This window comes from Anser anser (assembly GCF_964211835.1).
Source record: "Anser anser genome assembly, chromosome: 5".
NCBI classification, from domain to species: Eukaryota; Metazoa; Chordata; class Aves; order Anseriformes; family Anatidae; genus Anser; species Anser anser.
The window spans coordinates 23,736,280-23,754,217 of NC_139725.1; the positions used below are offsets into that span (position 1 = coordinate 23,736,280).

General features: G+C 42.0%; 2 long non-coding RNA genes across 3 annotated transcripts in view; one reads left to right on the forward strand and one right to left on the reverse strand.

The window, feature by feature from the left end:
* Nucleotides 1-17,938, forward strand: part of LOC310900074 — a 52,772-nt gene that overhangs the window by 24,767 nt on the left and 10,067 nt on the right. The gene's annotated exons all lie outside the window — the stretch shown is intronic.
* On the reverse strand, nt 2,440-16,764 carry LOC310900075. The gene is made up of 2 exons (XR_014584811.1): nt 15,537-16,764; nt 2,440-8,111 (listed from the first exon to the last, which is right to left on the reverse strand). It is a non-coding gene; the product is annotated as an uncharacterized lncRNA (long non-coding RNA).

The window sequence follows — 17,938 nt, forward strand, 5'->3', positions numbered from 1 at the left end:
TGATGTGCCAATATTGTTCACCAATAGACCAACCCTTGGTTTAATATCAGGGCTGTTCTAGCTACAAGTGCAGAGCGCAGCACTATATGGGCCTCTACAAGGGAAAGTTAACTCCATTCCAGCCAGACCCAGTACACATGGAGAGTGGCATTGAGTGCACCCACAGCATGTCTGCTGATGACACCAAGCTGTGTGGCGCTGTCGACACACTGGAGGGAAGGGATGCCATCCAGAGGGACCTGGACAGGCTTGAAAGACATGTGAACCTCAAGAAGTTCAACAAAGCCAAATACAAGGTCCTACATCTGGGCTGGGGCAATCCTAAGCACAAATACAGGCTGAGTGGAGAATGGATTGAGAACAGCCCTGAGGAGAAGGACCTGGGGGTGTTGGTGGATCAGAAGATCAACGTGAGACTGCATTGTATGCTTGCAGCCCAGAAAGCCAACTGTATCCTGGGTTGCATCAAAAGAAGTATGGCCAGCAGGTCGAGGGACGTGATTCTTCACCTCTACTCTGCTCTTGTGAGACCTCACCTGGAGTACTTTGCACTCTTGGGCCTCCAGTCTAAGAAGGACATGGAGCTGTTAGAATGAATCCAGAGAAGGGCCATGAAGATGATCAGAGGGCTGGGGCACCTCTCCTGTGAAGACAGGCTGAGGAGTTGAGGTTGTTCAGCCTGGAGAAGAGAAGCATCTGGGGAGATCTTATACTGGCTTTCCAGTATGTAGAGAGGGCCTACAGGAAAGCTGGGAAGGGACACTTTGTCAGGAAGCATAGTGATAGGACAAGGTGTAATGGTTTTAAACTAAAAGGGGAAGATTTAGATTAGATATTTGGAAGAAATTCTTTACTCAGAAGGTGGTGGGGCACTGGAACATGTTGCCTAGAGAAGTTGTGGATTCCCCATCCCCGGAAGTGTTTATGGCCAGGTTGGATGGGGCTTTGAGCAACCTGGTCTAGTGGGAGGTGATCCTGCCTATGGCAAGTGGGTTGGAATTAGATGATCTTTAAGGTCCCTTCCAAACCAAACCATTCTATGATTCTATACAGTCATCAAAATGGCAAAGAAGGACTTCTGGGTTTAAATGCAAATTAAAAAAAAAAAAAAGAAATAGGAGAATTGTTTTTAGAGTGTTATAACTTCTAGGTGTTTCTATATGTTAAATCTTTGACCATGCACTGTAAGTTGACTGAATCAGTCTTCTGTCTAAACATCAGGAAGCACTTTATTGTGTGGGTAAGGGAGCACTGGAACAGGTTGCTGAGAGAGGTTGTCGAGTCTCCGTACTTGGATATTTTTCAAAAGCCATCTGGACATGGCCCTGGGCAACTTGCTTTAGATGTTTCTGCTTGAGCAGGGTGGTTGGACCAGATAAACTCCAGAGGCCCCATCCAAACTCAACAATTCTGTGATTCTGTGATGAGAAATACTTGAGATCTCAGTCCAGTGGTGTTTTCTCAGCCTCTGTCAGAATTCAGCTCTATCAGAATAAGCTCAGTATAAGCTCTTTCAGTTTGTATATTGGAATAAGCTCTATTAGCTTAAAATCTGGGGCAAAATAAATTGAAATCCTTGGGTAGTCTCAGGCTACAGTGATTTACATCAGCTGAAGGAACTGTTCTGTATTTTAAATTGTTTCCTAGGCTTCATGACTTTTTTTTTTTGGGGGGGAGACTTTGTAATACAAAACCTACAGCACTCATGTTTGCTTAAGGTCATATTCTGCCACATCCTGCAGCTCATTCCTGTACCCATACTGTGGAATATCACTTCTGCATATCTGTGACTGCACAGATATTTATGGGTCAGGGTGTGAACAAAAGTACCAATCTGTTGTAAAAACAACAAAAAATGTGGGTAAGAATATCTTAAGGGACACTTCCAAAGTGCTGTGTCATGCAATCATGACATTATTACCTGTTTGTCCAATTTTTTTGAAAAATACAAATCCACAAGTACTTTGTGGAATAAATAAAATTACTAGAATCAGTTTCCCCTTTAAAATTTTTGAATTTATGTCTGGATAACTATTTCATAAAATTTTACTAAGTCTGTGAATATTCTCACCATTAGATTTTTGTATTTATTTTCTGCAGATACCCCAATGGCTAAGAGTTCACCACAATGTGAAAAGTAGTCACCTCAAAAATTGAACATTCAGGGCTATTGGTCCAGCACAAAAAGATCTTTTCCTCTAATGGTTTGCTTAAAACATCTCTGTTTTGGAAGAAAAAAGATGTGAGAACTGCTGGAGCCAAATTAATATCCATGTTTTTCTCCTCTGTGAACTTGATTTAGAAAAAGCCTCCAGCAGAGCATAGACAACATTATAAGAAATGAAACAGAGAACAGAATGCACATTTGCAAGTATTGCTGTTTCCTTATTTTTTTTTCCCGACAGTGATGTTGTAGTAATTTGGGGGTGGTGGTGGTGGAAATTGCAAGAGGTATCTGGACAAGTTTCTAATCAAAACATCAAGCATTTAATGGATTTCCCCAGCATCAGTCAGCTCTGAAGAAGGGCAGACCATTTCCTGACCCCTGCATCGAACTGGCACCCTCCCATATTTAATCCTGCTTCTTATTCTTACATTCATTTAACTGGATTGTTCAAGCTCATCTTACCTTTGCAGGAGTTTTTAGTTTTCTTTAGGACCAGAGTAGTACTGCACACTTGCTCCTGAAGAGTGCTTGTGAGTGATGCCACACAAATCCGTTCCTCAGAGATTGAGGGCATCACCCCTATTATAAACCAGCTACTGTTGGGGACCAAGGTTAGCTTCCATCACCTGTTGCTGGGTCTCCCACACCACAGTTTGAATACAGCATTGCCAAGACTTGGGGCAGATATATGCTTTTCATGGTTAATTTTGTACTTTTTTTTTTTCCCCTCTCAGTGAATTCTAACTTGTGCTTCTTTGAACGGTACATGCTGCAAAGCTGCCACTGTGGGCAGCCAAGCTCTTTCGGTGTCAGCTACAGGAAGGGTCACTATTTCCTTTTAAAGGAAAAAGCACAGTGATGACAATAATTAGGTAGACTGTATTTCAGGGTTGAAGGAAAACAGTTCTTAAACCACACCTTTAATTTAAGTGCTGAGGCTGGCTTTTTTTTTTTTTTCTCAGCTCATTCAAAAAATGACTGGAGAATAGTGGTGAAGGTTATTAAAAGGAAGTAGTTAAAAGTTCAAGCTGTTAGAATTCATGTCCCCTCTACTGTGAAATAAAGCATTTCTTTCTGATTTTAAGTACTGTTTCAGCCAATTGTCAGTCTGAGAATATACTGATTTTTGAAGGACTTCTGTGATGTCTTATATTAAAGGCGACAGACATTGAATGCTTTCTTCAGCTTGTGTAATAGAACTGTGCTCTCTTTAGTTCACCTGTGATTTATGAGATGTGTGAAGGAACTTTAACTCCTATTGCCCCCTGTAAGCACTTACCAAATAGAAGAAAAGGAAAAAAGAAGGAAAGAAGAGCCTGTTATATTAAAACTTGTGTCCTCTGTAATTCCCTTGTGACTCAGTTGGAAAAGACTGGCTTTTTGGGGGAATTTCAGTTTAGAATAAAAATACATGCCAAGCTTAAACTATTTTAAAATAGTCAATTTTCTCATGAATAACCAATATTTTACATCAATTGGGTCTTTATCTGAGGCTCACTTTGAGCTGTATCCGAACTGGTACAGTTCTGTTAGATTTGTAATAAGTTAGGACATATTTATACCAACATAGCTGAATACTGTAGATCAGAAGTGGGCCCCAGAAATTCAGAATAAGGATAAAATGTGAGAGGAACAAAGTGAAACCCCAATGGAAATGCATGTGCTTTGCTTTACTGACATTTTTTGCAAAGGAAATAGTTTTGCTTCATTTTAGTTTAAATTTAATTACTTTCCAGAATTCTCAGTTAAGGAAATTCAGAGAATTGATTGCTTCCAAGACAGGTAAGCAAAAATGAAGAATTCTGAAAATATTGAATGTTTTGAAAATATTGCCTAAACTTCTTAGATAGACTAAGTTTTTTTTTTTTTTATCAACCTTATCAAGTGTTCACAGTGAAAGATTTACCTTGAACTTCTTGTGCTGTTACAAAACAATGACATCTGTTTAATGTCAAGTACAGAAACTTGTTTTCCTGCTTCATGAATGCTACAAAATCTTTTATAAAGCCTTGTCAAACAGACAGAAAAAATGTGATTAGACAATCCAACTGCATCTTAATCCCCAGCAGACTCAACTTTTGGAGCATCGTTTTAATGAGATATTATTAGCAGCTTGAGAATTGTTTAAATGGAATATTTGCGTGATGCTTAGATCAAATAAAAGTTTTTGATTGTGTCAGTGATATTTATTTTCTACATTTTTTTTAATAAACAACCTCATGGTTTTGAATAGACAAAAAAAGAAAAGGGATTTTTTAGAGAAAAGGGATAAGTTCCTGTCCTTACTAACTCTAATTCATTCTTCATTTGGCACTGTATTAAAAGGCTACAGCTAAGTGTTTTTGTGCTATCAAGAAATCAATTATCCTTTCATGATTTGTACCTTATCTGTCTAGCATCACATACATCACCCTGACTGATAGCTCCAGCCTTCTCCACAAACCTTGCTACATTTTTTTTTCTATAGACCTATATTCATTCCAACATTTGGCCTTAATGAACCCTCTGCATGTAGAGATTTCTGCAAAAAGGCTCAATATGGTAATGCATGGCTGCCATATTTAAGGTAGCATCTGCCTCAAAGTTACCGATCTGCAGTCTTTTGGCTCATCCTGCACAGTTTCATGTAAACTTTGTAGATGTCAAGAACAGTCTGTAGGAAAAGTTTTGTACCCTGTTTTGTAATGCTTTTTTTTGCTGGTTGCAAATATTGAAGTAAAGATAGGAAACACTATGAATTTTAATTTCCTTCTGGTTCTAGTTCTTTTCTGCTCAGACATATGGAGGAGGTTATTGAATTTCTGATTTTGCAAGTTTCTCTTGTCATCACTTGAAAATGTTGTTAGTAATGGAAAAGCCCTGTTAGTTGCAGGACATTCTGCCCAGATCTTTACCTAAGCAAGACTGAATTGATGGCATGCACTTTCCAAATACTCTTACAAGTTCACTTCATAAATATTTAAAGCAGTGCCTTTCTGCTAGTTCCCAGGAGACAGTGCTCCACAGTAGAGTATTTGGAGAACCATATTTTCTGGCCTATTCCGTGGAATGCTCACAATATATAGTGTGTCTGCACCAGAAGCCAGCAAAAAGAGGACTGAGGTTTGTTGATCTAGATATCAAATTCAGACATTCAGGTACAGAGGATGCACAAAAAAATGCCCTTGAATTCTTGTAACAAATCCACTTTCTGCAGGAAAAGTAATAAAAAGAGTATCCTTGTAGTCCAGAAATGCAGAGAATATGTTGCTGCTATCAGACCACTGGCTCTGTGTTAAGTGAACAGCAGGCCTGTGGCTGTCATGCTTGCTTTTCCTGGACTATTTTGGCTTGATTGGAATTTGTTTTAACTTTTTTAGTTGTAACAAAATGGCTTAATAATGAAGTGGATGTCATCTAGTTTGTTTTAGTTCTACTTATCTTTCTTTAAACATGTGGAGTAAATCCAATCATTAATATTTTTGATGCTAGTAGTCATAACAACTAATTATGCTCTGTAAGAGTGAATTATTTCTCCAGTATAACTATGATGCTGCATAAATGACTGCAGGCTTGGGTTGAGAGCAGGGGCTTTGTAGCTGTAGGCACAGGCTGATAACAGAGGCTCTATGAATATGCATGAGGTCAGTTACTGAAAGTAATACCAACTTAGTAGGTGGACAAAACCATTTTTGAGTAACAAAAAAGTAGAAGAATAATTATCTAACATTTACGATGCACCATATGCAAAAGTTGGCTGTAACATGATGTTAAAAAAAAGAGCAAGGTCTAAAATGCATTAAAAAACTCCAGAAGTATGTGCTCAAGTGGACACAAGAGTGAGGAGGAAGGGAAAGCTGTTGGTAGCAACATCTCATGTCTCTGTCATTAATATCACCCTCCTGCTGGAGACCCCATGGTTCTGCCAACTTTCCAAGCCTCTTCCCTTGACATAATCTGTTGATCTTAAGATAAGAAGAGCAGTGGATGGATGAGAATAACACACACAAAAAGAGAGGAAATAATGTGAGATTTTGACGTCTAACAACTTTTAACTGTAGTACCATTAATCCCATTGTTTTGTGTTGAGACTGTATTATTATCTCTATAATTGGAGTAGTAGTAATATTTGTTGCATTTTGGTACACCTTTACAGTTTTTTTTAGATTTTAATAATTTAGGTTCTTCATTTGACGTATAAACTGTGCTACACTTTTTGTCCATGAAAGGATATTGAGTTTAATGGAAGACATGAGAAGTTAAATTCATTAGGACCTGCATTAAAGAAATGCAAAATGCTAATGCAAAACACTTTTGGGCTGTAATCCCACAAAAATAGATTATTTTATCCTTTTGCTGAGGAGGTGTGATGACTGTGTATCAGCATTGCCATCTTTAAGTTTCTTTCTGTCTAGTTTTCCTAAACATGCACTTATAAACTTAATTTCCAAATTTAATTAATGCTAGTGCACTCTTTAATAGTTATATTTAAATTCTTTGGCTTCTTTTGGAGTTAGTGGTGGTGTGAGCAAATATAGAGACATGTAGAAGTCTTGGTAAATTAAGTTTTCTCTATTATCCTTCTAACTTCTGTGAATAGTAAGTGATTATCTTTTGCTGTTAAAACAGCAATCACTCTTTTATTTAAATCCCTGCCTCTTCCAAACAGCAATTAATAAAGCTTAGATTAAACCTGCATAAGCCAATCCTAAGGTCACTGGGATGGTAACCAAACTGTAAAAAGGCATCTGTATTTCCACATACATCTGAGTGAATATACGCAGAAACACAAAACAGTGGGGTTATCAAGCTGACAAGGTCTTAAATTTGTTATGTTTTATTAATTTGGAGGGCAGAAAGTTGTTGTTTACAATACCACAAGATGTGGCATACCCACGTTTCATGAGCATTTGAGAGTATTATAAGAAGAAGCCCTTTGTATTCTGGCAAAGAACACCTGCTTTCCATATTTAAAGAAATCCATGACCTGTTGTTTCAATCAAATGTTCTGTGTCGTGGTCAGAGTCAACACACATATGCACACAAATTCACAGATTTTAAAGCAGTAGGGATAAACAGAGTGCTTTATTTGACAGAAGCAATTATTTATCTGAAGTAGTCCAAATCAGAGAATCCATGCAGTTACTCCACTACTAAATTTAGATAGAGTAATTCATTTCTATAAAATTATGCAAGTAAGAGCTAGATAGAGGAAATAGAAGATTATCTAGGAAAGCAAAAATATGTGTTTAAATATTTTAATAATGAAAAAAACAGTTTTGTTTTGATAATGGTTTTATTTTGAAATTGACACAAGTTTTTAGAAAACTTTGAAAAGAGTAGTAAAGAACATTTTATTTTGAAAAAGCTAAACAAATTTTTTAAATAAAGAATCATAAATTTATTTTAGGAAATTTAGGAAAAATAGTTGTTTTCAAAGTTTTGACAAGTGGAAAATCTACTGCTGTTTGTGATTTTAGTGGTGAATCTTGTTTACCCTTGATATAGAAGGGCTCACTTATCTGATCTGAATTTATCTGATCTGATCTATCTGACATGAGATATATTTGTGCGTCTTTCTACTCTTTTTTTTTTTAAGTCAAGAAAGACTCTCAAGCATCTGTTTGATAAGAGAACCAACTTTTTTTTTTTTTTTTTTTTCTGTAAAGTTGTCTCTGAGCCCTCACATATACTTTTCAGGCTCTTCAGAATTCTCTCCCAGCTTTTCAATATTTTTAAAATCATGAAAGTCAAGACTGGATATGACGTTCCAATATTGATCTTATCAGCACCAAACATGGAATTAAAGTCTCATCTATTTGCTTACTAGCTAGTTTCTTATTTATTTACCAGTCACTTGTGTTAACTCTTTAGTTACAACTTCACAATATGAGGTCATAGTTACATAATCACCACAAACTCCAAATCCTGGAACTGCTCTACCAGGATACCTCTGTTCTCTGTTCTGACTTGTTGTGGTTTAACCCGGCCGGCAGCTAAACACCACACAGCCGTTCGCTCACCCTCCCCCCTCCCTCTCTGGGATGGGGGAGAGAAACGGGAAAGTGAAGCCTGTGAGTTTGAGATAAAGACAGTTTATTAAGACAGGAAAATAATAATAACAATAATAATAATAATAGTGATAATGGTAATAGTATTAACAATAATAATGTGTAAGAAAACAAGTGATGCACAATGCAATTGCTCACCACCCGCTGACCGATGCCCAGCCTATTCCCGAGCAGCCGGCCCCCCCACCCCGGCCAGCCACCCCTATATATTGTTTAGCATGACGTCAGATGGTATGGAATACCCCTTTGGCCAGTTTGGGTCAGCTGTCCTGGGTCTGTCCCCTCCCAGCTCCTGCTGCACCCCCAGCCTGCTCGCTGGCAGGACAGAGCAAGAAGCCGAAAAGTCCTTGGCCTGGTGTAAACACTGCTCTGCAACAATTAAAACATCAGCATGTTATCAGCGCTCTTCTCATCCTAATCCAAAACATAGCACCCTACCAGCTACTATGAGCTACTTAACTCTGTCCTAACTGGAACCAGGACAGATATCCACCCCTTATTCCATACCATTTATGTCATGCTCAGGTTACACTCTGTCCAATACATTCTAATTAATCACCATTTTCATCTATGATATATAGCAATCATGGTAGTGATGACATACATTATTATATAATAATTAACATACTACAATTCAACTCATGGGCTATTCTCACCCAGTATCAAATCCCCTTGAGGTACACACCGGACCTCCCCATTCTTTTGCATTACCCACCAAGTGCATCCAGGTCCCTGAGCAAAAGCAATTCCATGAATGGGTTTGCCTTTTCCTGAGGCAGGAGTAGCCCAGACTGTTTTACCCAGCATGTTTCTTACGTGCACTACAGGAACTTTATCCCCTTCTACAGTGCGTAACAGGTTTGATTGGGCAGGTCCAGCTCGGTTGGCAGATCCCCTGGTATTGACTAACCAGGTGGCCTTTGCCAAATGTGTATCCCAATTTTTGAATGTCCCAGCACCCATTGCTTTCAGTGTAGTCTTCAACAGTCCATTGTATCGTTCAGCTTTTCCAGAGGCTGGTGCATGATAGGGGATGTGATACACCCACTCAATACCATGTTCTTTGGCCCAAGTGTCTATAAGGTTGTTTCGGAAATGAGTCCCGTTGTCTGACTCAATTCTCTCTGGGGTGCCATGTTGCCATAAGACTTGCTTTTCAAGGCCCAAGATAGTGTTCCGGGCGGTGGCATGGGGCACAGGATATGTTTCCAGCCATCCGGTGGTTGCTTCCACCATTGTAAGTACGTGGCGCTTGCCGTTGCGGGTTTGAGGGAGTGTGATGTAATCAATCTGCCAGGCCTCTCCATATTTATATTTCAGCCATCGTCCTCCATACCAAAGAGGTTTTGACCGTTTGGCTTGCTTGATTGCAGCACATGTTTCACAGTCATGAATAACCTGTGCTATAGTGTCCATGGTCAGGTCCACCCCTCGATCACGAGCCCATCTGTAGGTTGCATCTCTACCTTGATGGCCTGAGGTGTCATGGGCCCATCGGGCTATAAATAATTCACCTTTATGTTGCCAGTCCAGGTCCACCTGAGCCACTTCAATCTTAGCAGCCTGATCCACCTGCTGGTTGTTTTGGTGTTCTTCAGTAGCCCGATTCTTGGGCACATGAGCATCTACATGGCGTACCTTTACAACCAGGTTCTCTACCCGGGCAGCAATATCTTGCCACAATGCCGCAGCCCAGATGGGCTTGCCCCTGCGCTGCCAGTTGTTCTGCTTCCATTGCTGTAACCACCCCCACAGGGCATTTGCTACCATCCATGAATCAGTATAGAGATAGAGAACTGGCCACTTTTCTCGTTCAGCAATATCTAAAGCCAGCTGAATGGCTTTTACTTCTGCAAACTGACTCGATTCACCTTCTCCCTCAGCAGCTTCTGCAACTCGTCGTGTAGGACTCCATACAGCAGCTTTCCATCTCCGATGCTTTCCCACAATACGACAGGACCCGTCAGTGAACAAGGCATATTTCTTCTCATTTTCCGGTAGCTTGTTGTACAGGGGGGCTTCTTCAGCACGAACCACCTCCTCCTCTGATGATATCCCAAAGTATTTGCCTTCTGGCCAGTCCATAATCACCTCCAAGATTCCTGGGCGACTGGGGTTTCCTATTTGAGCCCGCTGAGTAATCAGTGCAACCCACTTGCTCCATGTAGCATCAGTTGCATGATGCGTAGAGGGGACCCTTCCTTTGAACATCCAGCCTAGTACCGGCAGTCGGGGTGCCAGGAGGAGCTGCGCTTCAGTACCGACCACTTCCGAAGCAGATCGAACTCCTTCATATGCTGCCAATATCTCCTTTTCAGTTGGAGTATAGCGGGCTTCAGATCCTCTGTATCCCCGACTCCAAAACCCCAGGGGTTGACCTCGAGTTTCCCCAGGTTCTTTCTGCCAGAGGCTCCAGGTGGGACCATTCTCTCCGGCTGCGGTGTAGAGCACATTCTTTACATCTGGTCCTGTTCGGACTGGCCCGAGGGCTACTGCATGAACTATTTCCTGCTTAATTTGTTCAAAGGCTTGTCGTTGCTCAGGGCCCCATTCAAAAGCATTCTTCTTACGGGTTACTTGGTAGAGCGGGTTTACAATCAGACTGTAATTTGGAATATGCATTCTCCAAAACCCCACGACACCTAGGAAAGTTTGTGTTTCTTTTTTGCTAGTTGGTGGAGACATAGCTGTTATCTTGTTGATCACATCCATTGGGATTTGACGACGTCCATCTTGCCATTTAATTCCTAAAAACTGGATCTCTCGTGCAGGTCCTTTAACTTTATTCTGTTTTATGGCAAAACCGGCCTTCAGAAGGATTTGGACTATTTTCTTCCCTTTCTCGAAAACTTCTTCTGCAGTGTCACCCCACACAATGATGTCATCGATGTACTGCAGGTGTTCAGGAGCTTCCCCCTGCTCCAGCGCAGACTGGATCAGTCCATGGCAAATGGTAGGGCTGTGTTTCCACCCCTGGGGCAGCCGATTCCAAGTATATTGGACTCCCCTCCAAGTGAAAGCAAACTGTGGCCTGCACTGTGCTGCTAGAGGGATGGAGAAAAATGCATTAGCGATATCAATTGTGGCATACCACTTGGCTGCCTTTGATTCCAGTTCATACTGGAGTTCTAGCATGTCCGGCACTGCAGCACTCAGTGGTGGCGTGACTTCGTTCAGGCCACGATAGTCCACTGTTAGTCTCCACTCACCATTAGACTTTCGCACTGGCCATATGGGACTATTAAAAGGTGAATGAGTCTTGCTGATCACTCCTTGGCTCTCCAGTTGACGAATTAGCTTATGGATGGGACTCAGGGAGTCTCGGTTGGTGCGATATTGCCGCCGGTGCACAGTTGTGGTAGCGATCGGCACTTGCTGTTCTTCAACCCTCAGCAACCCCACAACAGAAGGGTCCTCTGAGAGACCAGGCAAGGTAGACAACTGTTTAATGTCCTCTGTCTCCAAAGCAGCTATGCCAAAAGCCCAGCGGAACCCTTTTGGGTCCTTGAAATATCCTCTTCTAAGATAGTCTATGCCAAGGATGCACGGAGCATCTGGGCCAGTCACAATACGGTGCTTTTGCCACTCATTACCGGTTAGACTTACTTCAGCCTCCAATACAGTTAACTGCTGGGATCCCCCCGTCACACCATAAATACAGATGGGCTCTGGCCCTTTATAGCTTGATGGCATTAGAGTACATTGTGCACCGGTGTCTACCAAAGCCTTATACTTCTGTGCGTCTGACGTGCCAGGCCATCGAATCCACACAGTCCAATAAACTCGATTGTCCCTTTCCTCCCCCTGGCTGGAGGCAGGGCCCCTCTAGTCCTGGTCAGAATCTTCATTTCTGTGTTTAAAGGACTGCCTGCTGGAAGTTGGAGCAGCAAACCTTTCAGAGAACTCCTTTTTCCCAATTGTTTTCCTTTGCAATTCACGTACCCGTGCCTCTAGGGTCGCAGTAGATTTTCCATCCCATTTTCTCATGTCCTCTCCATGGTCACGTAGGTAAAACCACAGGGTGGCGCGGTGTGTGTGCCCACCATATTGTCTTCCTTGCATAGATGAACGTTTACCCCTAATAGCTGAGACACTGGTTTGTACAGGTGGGGAGGAAAATAATCTCTCTTCAAGTTGGTGGATCTTTTCAGAAAGTTTCTCCAAGGTATTCTCTTTTAGCTGGTGGACACTGGTTCGTTCAGGTGGAGGGGAAGATAAATTCTCTTTAAGTTGGTGGACCTCTTCAGAGAGTTTCTCCACAGCTGAGACACAGGCCTTTAGGGAAGAGGAGAGATTTCCTTCGTACTGCCGGAGTATTTTAGTCACTTCATTCACTGTGGGATTCTCCTCCGTTTTCCAGGCTAGTATTGCCAATGAGTTGGCATATGATGATGGGGCACTCTGTACAAACTTCCGCCACATGGGTAGTGTACACCGGACTGCATCTGGATCTGCGGATGTTTGTGCGTCGTCTAGGTCCTTATAAATTACTTCCCGTACGGCCAATTCCCTCAGGTACTGAATTCCCTTCTCCATGGTGGTCCATTTGCTTGGTAAACATACAAGTTCTTCCTTGAAGGGATACCTTTCCTTCACAGCTGACAGGAGACGCCTCCAGAGGCTGCGAGATTGTGCTCCATCTCCAATTGCTTTGTCAATGCATGCGTCCCTAGCAAGGGATCCCAGCCGCCTGGCTTCCTTGCCCTCCAATTCCACATAATTGGCTCCCGTGTCCCAGCACCGGAGCAGCCAGGTGACAAGCTGCTTGCCTATACAGCGACCAAAATCTTTTTGCACATCTCATAGCTCACGCTGGTATAGAGTCCGGGTAATTACTGTTGATTTTTCGACATCCTCATCCTCATCTTCAGTCTTCTGCACCTTTGATGGCCGGTGTAGAGTCCGGGTAGTTACTGTTGATTTTCCGACATCCTCATCCTCATCTTCAGTCTCCTGCACCTTTGATGGCTGGTATGGAGTCCGGGTAGTTACTGTTGATTTTTCGCCATCCTCATCCTCATCTTCAGTCTCCTGCACCTTTGATGGCCCAGCCTCGTCTTCACTACGCCCAGACTTAGCAGAAGACTGTCTGCGTTTTAAACGACCTGAGCCTCTATACCATTTTTTCACCTTGTCTACAGGGGCAACTTGCACTGCTACAGCTCGTTTCTCTGACCCAGACACAGGGTCTGCCACAGGGGTTGGAATACCCTCTGCGGGGTCAACTTGCACTGCTACAGCTCGTTTCTCTGACCCAGCCACAGGAGTGGGAGCAGCTGCACGAGCTGGGGCAGCTGCAGGAGCTGGAGCGGCTGCAGGGGCTGGAGCTGGAGCGGCTGCAGGAGCTGCAGCTGGAGCGGCTGCAGGGGCTGGAGCTGGAGCGGCTGCAGGAGCTGCAGCTGGAGCGGCTGCAGGGGCTGGAGCTGGAGCAGCTGCAGGAGCTGCAGCTGGAGCGGCTGCAGGAGCCAGAACGGCTGCAGGAGCTGGAGCGGGAGCGGCTGCAGGAGCTGGAGCCGGAACGGCTGCAGGAGCTGGAGCGGCTGCAGGAGCTGGAGCGGCTGCAGGAGCTGGAGCGGCTGCAGGAGCTGGAGCTGGAGTAGCTGCAGGAGCTGGAGCTGGAGCGGCTGCAGGAGCTGGAGCGGCTGCAGGAGCTGGAACTGGAACGGCTGCAGGAGCTGGAGCTGGAGCGGCTGCAGGAGCTGGAGCTGGAGCGGCTGCAGGAGCTGGAGCGGCTGCAGGAGCTGGAGCTGGAGCGGCTGCAGGAGCTGGAGCGGCTGCAGGAGCTGGAGCTGGAGCGGCTGCAGGAGCTGCAGCTGGAGTGGCTGCAGGAGCTGGAGCTGGAACGGCTGCAGGAGCTGGAGCTAGGTTGCTAGTAGCATCAATTGCAGCTCGATAGGCACAAGCCAGACCCCAGCACGCTACAGTGATTTGTGTCACTTTGGAACTGCCAGAGTCATGACACCTTTTTTTCAAGCATTCTGCCAGCTTTTTAGGATTTTGCAGTTGTTCAGGGGTGAATGTCCAAAACACTGGAGGTGACCACTGCTCTAGAAACCTGCCCATATCCTCCCACACTCCCTGCCACTCGCAACTATCCCGCCTCAAGACAGATCTCCGGATGAGATTCCTAAGTAGTTGTTTAACCCTCCACAAAATCTGAAGCGCATTCAGGAGACATAACAACAAGAGCAGGCTGGTCTGAGTATCCCAAGGATATTCAACATCTCGGAGAACCACCGTAACTAACTCGGGGGATAAGAGGGTGGTGGTGAAGGAGAAAGGGAGAGTGAACAGGTAGGGAAACATGTCTTCCCCTGTCCCCTTCACAGATTGGCTCCCTAACGAAAACAGGCAATAGGTGTAATTGCTAATAGTTTCCGAGATATGGGTTCCAAAGTATAGAGTCGACGTCAGTGCTGAGTACAAATACCAGGTTAAAGTCGTGACCAGATATTTCATCATTTCATAAGCCATTGCTACACCGCACAGTACCATAACAATCTTAAACCAGGGCCCGGAAAGGATAAACAGTGCAACAGGGAGCACATACAGAAAGTAACGCACCATAAAACTCAATTTGGAATACAGGTACAGCAGACTGGAGATTAAGGCAATCAACATCGTGACTAGCAACTATTAAGCAGGTCCAATACTTATACCAATTTTAGTTTAACACACTCTGGTCAGATTTGTCGATATCTCAACCCTTCGGGCCCCACGTTGGGCGCCAAAAGGACTGTTGTGGTTTAACCCGGCCGGCAGCTAAACACCACACAGCCGTTCGCTCACCCTCCCCCCTCCCTCTCTGGGATGGGGGAGAGAAACGGGAAAGTGAAGCCTGTGAGTTGAGATAAAGACAGTTTATTAAGACAGGAAAATAATAATAACAATAATAATAATAATAGTGATAATGGTAATAGTATTAACAATAATAATGTGTAAGAAAACAAGTGATGCACAATGCAATTGCTCACCACCCGCTGACCGATGCCCAGCCTATTCCCGAGCAGCCGGCCCCCCCACCCCGGCCAGCCACCCCTATATATTGTTTAGCATGACGTCAGATGGTATGGAATACCCCTTTGGCCAGTTTGGGTCAGCTGTCCTGGGTCTGTCCCCTCCCAGCTCCTGCTGCACCCCCAGCCTGCTCGCTGGCAGGACAGAGCAAGAAGCCGAAAAGTCCTTGGCCTGGTGTAAACACTGCTCTGCAACAATTAAAACATCAGCATGTTATCAGCGCTCTTCTCATCCTAATCCAAAACATAGCACCCTACCAGCTACTATGAGCTACTTAACTCTGTCCTAACTGGAACCAGGACATGACTATATGTGTGCAACTAGACATATGATTATGTCTACCAAGTATCTGAAGAATTTTCTATCTTAGTTTCCAGTTTTCACATGTAACTCATTCATGAAGTCACATTTTTGGTATTTTAAAGTATATTAATTAATATAGTACTTCAGGATTGTATCAGTGTAAGATCAAACAATTAGTAAATGTCAGGCAGAGGAAATGTCTTTGCAACCTTGACTAATTCATTAGTCATTATTCTTCAATCCTTTATAAATTTTGGTGCCCTAGGTTTGGAGTTCAGCGTATTCCAAAATTTTATTTTACTGCACAACTTACTGGAGCTGTACAACTTTTTTTTTTTTTTTTTTTTTTTTCCAGTTCATGTTTTAGAATTATCCTGTATTTGTTCAATTTCTCTGACTCTTTGTGTTCTGATTTTCCAAAAACATACAGGTAGGCTACATTTTTGAACATTGTGAGTAGTTCTCTTAATAGGCTTACACTCTGCTGACTTTACATGGTGGCAGATTTGGCTAAACAAATATGTAACTGTAGATGCATAGAGAGGGAATTTTCTTAAGCATTCCAGTGTCTTCATTTCATTTATTTTTTCTGCTAAATGTGGTTTTATAAAAGGGTGTTGATACCTCATGCACTTAACATCCTTCATTACTTTTATTTTTCTTCTTGCACAGGTGATTTTGAAAGAAACAGTGCAAAATCTCAGAGAGCAGAGGGTCTGAAACATAGATTGCAGTTCTAAATCCATTGCCTTTGAAATTAAGGTTCATGATTTACTTAGTTTTCAGTTCTGATAAAATTTAAGAGGATATGACAAACTTTCTGAAGCATGATGACTGGCCTCTTACTTCAATTTACAAAGAAACCCTTTAGATGTAAGTTTGGAGAAAAAAAATATTTTCATCACAATGCAATATTACTGCATCAATACTTTCAAGTGAGATACCTGCTATTCAAAGTATCTACAACAGAAATGAAGAAAGTTCTATACAAATAACACAATGGAGGATCTGCAAACCGTATAAGGTAATGTTTTGCAGCTATTCTCTCAATGTATCAGTTTGTGTAATAGAGGATCCATCAATGAACATCTTTTTCCTAGTGATCTGTTTTCCTACTGATGAAGAAACATAACTAGCAAGAGTTCAAAACCTACCTAGGTCCCACCCCCTATATATCTTGGAGAAATGATCAACACTCATCTGATTTCTTTTCTCTAAATTAGAGAGGTAAGAGATTATAATACAACTTTAACTTAATATTTATGTTTTACAGAGCATTCTGAAGTATGAAAACCGAGAAGAAGAAAACCTGATTTTCATCTAAGGTTCTATGAATCTGAGTTCTTTATTTACATTTAACAATGATAAAAAATAAACTTTTTCATTGGAAAAAGAAAAACAAGTGTCTAATCTACCCAAAGGATGAATTATTGATTTTTACCTGTCTGACTAATTAAAAAATCAGTTTTCTGCACAGTATGATTCCAAAATATGCCCAGTATGTTCATGCAGTTTACGTCATCATGGCTTCATGTGTAAGTAGGATGTGCAAGGAGTAAAAGGTAACCTCATCTTTCAGAAGGCTGAGGAAGTCATCATAACAGTCTATAAGTGTTGATTTGAACACTGGTTGGTGGAAAAAGCCCAAAGCAGAAACATCTTTCACTTGCAGCATATCTCACTGATAATATTATTGTATTGTAAATACAATACTATTGTATTTCAAATAAATTTAAATAAATAAAATAATATTGTATTTACGATAGTAAGTATCGGGTCTATAGTAAATTACTGCCTTTCAGAATAGTTCACTGATTAGGATTTGATGTGGGATTATGAATGGGATTTAATCTTTCACAGCTTCTGAGAAAATTGCTAACCTAATTAGTTCCTTGTACTTTTGTCCTTTAGCAATGATGATAAAGCTACTCTGCTTAGTGTCACAATACTTTTGTAAAAAAAAAAATTATACGGTTTTCATAATGAATGGATATTCAGATATTAAATATCAAATTTTAAATATCAGTATTCTGTTTAGTACAAGTTACCATCTGCATTGCCTTGCTTGTTTGGAACAGACAGGAAGCAATCAGCTGTTGCAGAAAAAAAACTGCTCAGCTCATGCAGTTTAAAACTAATATTGATCAGAATGGTCCATTGATTTATCAATGACATGTAATTAACAAGCAGGTAATGAACTACATATTCAGGTTCAATATCAGCAGTACAACAGACAAATCAAAATGCAACATACTTACAAGGCATTTATAAACATTACGAATTTCTAAGCAATCTTATAAACCTTCTAAACAACCATCTAATGCCATCATATAACCTTCCCTGTCACCTCTCTCCATCATTGGTGGTGTGGGCTACCAGCAGGCCCACTCTCCAGGCTGGG